At 30.0% G+C, this 4,283-nt stretch overlaps 1 pseudogene across 1 annotated transcript; it reads left to right on the top strand.

The window, feature by feature from the left end:
* Positions 1-1,270: 1,270 nt before the first annotated feature.
* Positions 1,271-3,358, top strand: LOC145938160 (uncharacterized; annotated as a pseudogene). Its single transcript, XR_014425682.1, has 6 exons — positions 1,271-1,519; positions 1,648-1,708; positions 1,792-1,996; positions 2,126-2,339; positions 2,556-2,663; positions 2,875-3,358. The product of XR_014425682.1 is annotated as an uncharacterized LOC145938160 (transcript).
* Positions 3,359-4,283: the final 925 nt, after the last annotated feature.

Genomic DNA, 4,283 nt, shown 5'->3' with positions numbered 1-4,283 from the left:
GTAATTTTGTCTTTTGTAAAGCGCTCCTCCCCGCTTCATCGCGTGCCTAGCAACCGTGTAACATTATATTGTTTCTTTTTGCCGCATGCTTAGTAACGACATAAAACTGGGCTGTCTCTTCTCGCTGCGTGCTTATATCGTCGCGCGAATTGGCTAATCTTCTTTAATTTATTTCTCATTAATTATTGAGAAAATTGCAAAATGGTACAGGACTTTTCTATTCAGTTTAACATGCTCTACCTGCCCACGAAAGGTGGTTCGCGAGTTATCGGACACCCTGTATACAGGGTGTCCCATAATTCGCGAACCACCCGTCAGTTGCAGGTAGAGCATGTTGAACTGAATAGAAAAGTCCTCTACCATTTTGCGATTTTCGCAATAATTAATGAGAAATAAATTAAAGAAGATCAGCCAATTCGTGTGACGACGGCGAGAAAAGACAGCCCAGTTTCATATCGTTACTAAGCATGCGGCGAAAAGAAACAGTATAATGTTACACGGTTGCTAGGCGCGCGATGAAGCGGGGAGGAGCGCTTTACAAAAGACAGTAACTACATACGAGTAGCGCTAACTTTGAACCCCCGAGTGGGCTGTCTCTTCTCGCTGCACGCTTATCATCGCTCGAATTGGCTGATTTTCTTTAATTTATTTCTCATTAATTATTGAGAAAATCGCAAAATGGTAGAGGACTTTTTTACTCAGTTTAACCTACTCTACCTGCAACTGACGGGTGGTTCGCGAATTATGGGACACCCTGTATATGCACACAACATGATGAGATCACCATAACATCGTCAATACTTTTATCATGCCCATTGACATATGAATTTATTGGTTATAGATATACATATATTCTAACCAATAAATTGTAAATATCGATGCAAAATGTATTCAAAAAAATGTCTTATAAAAGACATTTTTCAGACGTCTGTTCAAATAAGTCTTGAAGATGTCTTTAAGACATCTTTTTGTAAGGTCTTAGGGCCGTATTCATAGTCGAGCTTTAAGTCCACACTTAAGACGATCTTGATCAAGGCAATCTTATTCAATCCAGACCATCTTAATGTTAGCAGATTTCATAGTCGTAAAATAAGACGATCTTTGCGAAAAAGCTTTTACTCAAGTAAGTCTTATTTGATTTAAGATTGACTTCGCAAAGACATTCTTAAGGCGATTCTTATTTTCGATTCGGCTGTTTCCGTGATATTTGGGTTAGTGATATTTGGGTTCCTCCAATGAGAATATTGGATTCAAGGTGCAATTGTATACCATCTTGTGTATTACATTAGCCATGCTCTTAAATCACATTATTTTAGAAGAAGAAGAAGAAGAAAAAGACGGACGGGTGCGGACCTGTAATTTTTGCGCGTTTAATATAATAATATATTAAATAAACTAGCATAAAAAGGCAGACAACAAGGAAAAGAAGAAGGCGTCTAGCGTATAGTTGAAAGAAGGAGAGAAGAAGAAGGAGCTGGAATTAAGAAACGGTTTCCAATAAAAGACAAATCTGATAGTGGTAAGAAAATTAAGTGATTATTGTATAACTATTGCATAATATTATATGACTATTGTATAGTAATTTATTGGATATAATAATAGTGTAAATATTAAGAATATAATAGTATAATATTTATTTGATTGCAGGCATATTTCTTAAATAATATATCTACGCTTGTACGCTGTTTATTTTCGAGTTTATTATCAAGTAAGTAAAAGATTATTAAAAGATAATTTTATTGTATAATAATTATTTAAAATTTTTAATGATAAATACACAATTTTATCTAGAATGTCATCATGCAAGGAAAAACCGAACTCCAGTAAAAATAAACATTATACACCATTGGAACGGAAAGTATTTCTGCAAATACTTAATGATTACAAACATGTAATCGAGATTAAAAAAAGCGATAGTTCGATGTTAAAGGATAAGGAACTAGCGTGGACTGAAATATGCAACAAATATAATGGATCCACCTTAATTTGTCAAGAGGTAAAAATAATAATTACAAATCAAGAGACACGGTAGTGTCTAGCGTCAAGTTCATTTTCGTCGTATAAATCTATTTAAACATAAAACATTTTTACAGAAAATTTTTACATTAAAATTTTGTTATTATAGAGGACTGTCGCTCAATTAAAGAAACTATGGACTAATTTAAAACAAGCTCAAAGAGAAGCATTGACTAAGGAAAAGTAAACATGTCTGGCAACTGGTGGAGGACCACCACAAGTACAAGTTGATATTGACCCTGACATTGCTAACATAGCACCACATCTTATGAAGACCGCACCTGTTTCATTTACATCTAATATGTCTGACGCAGAAATTAATGGTATGTATTAATGTATACTATTAGAATATTCTATTAGAATAATTCTATGGTATTTATAATCAGTTCTTATATTTAAGATTGTCATAAACCAATGTATTTAAGACAGTCTTGAAATAAGAACGGATTAAGAATATCGACCTATATATTAAACTTTTTCTAATATTTACAATTTTCTAATACTTATCTACAATTTATTATTTGTATAACATGTTTTAGATAAACGAGATTTTATATTTGAAATGATATCTACTAATCAACCTATAGAAATATTAGACTCGGACAAGGAAGAGTGTACAAACACGAACAGTATAAAAACTTTGGAAGGTATATTTATTTTATTATTTATTTGTATTATATTAACACACACATAATACACACACATACATAATACACACACATCCACAATACATAACAGATATATATATAACAAGATATGTAAATAAATACTATTATAATAACATATAGTATTTATTTACATATACTTGTTTATATAATATATATATATATATAAGTATATATTTTGTTTGCTTTATAGATTCATTTATTTCTACGAAGGATGATGCATTAATTTTATGCAATGATAAAGAACAAGAAAAGGATGTACTAAAAGAAAAATCGTTAAATATATTGGATAAGGAAAAACAGACACGTTCTTTAAAACGAAAAAGGAATACAATAGGTGAAAATCAAACACAGAAGAAACATTACGTATTGATCGCATAAAGCGAGTGATGGATCAAGAACAACGATTAGCTGATATTAAAGAAAATCATTTAAAAGAAATGAACGGTTTAGAGTTGCAACACATAAAAGAAATTCAAACTTTGGAAGTAGAAATAAAAAGAGCACAATGGAGAGAGAGCAATCTCAAATAAGAAAGTATTATACATATAATACAGAAAATATTGAGTATTATTTAGTTATGTAAGCTCTTTTAAATTTAGTTTAGCTAGTTCAAGTTTAAATATAAACAGTTTATGTTTTCATAGATTATGTTATGTTCGAGCAGTTTATATTTTCACATTTTATGTTATGTTCGAACAGTTTATGTTTACATATAATAAGTGTATCTTATTTTTCAGAAAATATTGAGTTTTATTTAGTTATGTAAGCTCTTTTAAATTTAGTTTAGCTAGTTCAAATTTAAATATGAACAGTTTATGTTTTCACAGTTTATGTTATGTTCGAGCAGTTTATATATAAACCACAACTTATATTTTCACATTTTATGTTATGTTCGAACAGTTTATGTTTACATATAAGTGTATCTTATTTTTAAAATTAAATTTCATATTTTTCCTCGATGATGAAGATAAAAGTAAAGAAAATGGAGAAGGAAAAGAAAAAATTAGATATTTACATATCTAATTTTTTCTTTTCCTTCTCCTTTTTCTTTACTTTTATCTTCATCATCATCATCGTCTTCTTCTTTATCTGATTTACATCCGTATCACTGTCATTGCATGTCTCTTCTGTACTTGAATATTCATTGTCTGTAATTTTAGCTTTGTCATCTACAAATATTTTTTTATTTTATTTTTTTGATTATTTTTGCGCGCACACGCACACACTTTATATATACAGAGTGCGCGAAAAATTCTGAAACGGTCTAATATTTCAGAAAGTAAGCATTTTGCAAAAAAATGTTTTAGACAAAAACTGTGTGCAAACTAGTGTTTAAAAGATCTAATTTAAAATTAAACTATTCAAACCGCTAAATGGGTTTTTTTAAACACTACAATTTTTATCTAAAACATTTTTTTGTAAAATGCTTCCTTTCTGAAATATTAGACCGTTCCGGGGTTTTCCACGCACCTTGTATATATATAATATATATATATATATAATATATATATATATATATATTATATATATATAACAGAAATCTTACCTGAACAATCGTTCGATAAGAGCATTTCGTATGAGAATGCCATCTCCAGGCTG

Source organism: Prenolepis imparis, unplaced genomic scaffold (genome assembly GCF_030444845.1).
Source record: "Prenolepis imparis isolate NDT839.2.m4 unplaced genomic scaffold, iyPreImpa1.0 SCAF_1, whole genome shotgun sequence".
Lineage (NCBI taxonomy): Eukaryota > Metazoa > Arthropoda > Insecta > Hymenoptera > Formicidae > Prenolepis > Prenolepis imparis.
This window is presented reverse-complemented; position numbering and strand designations above follow the sequence as displayed.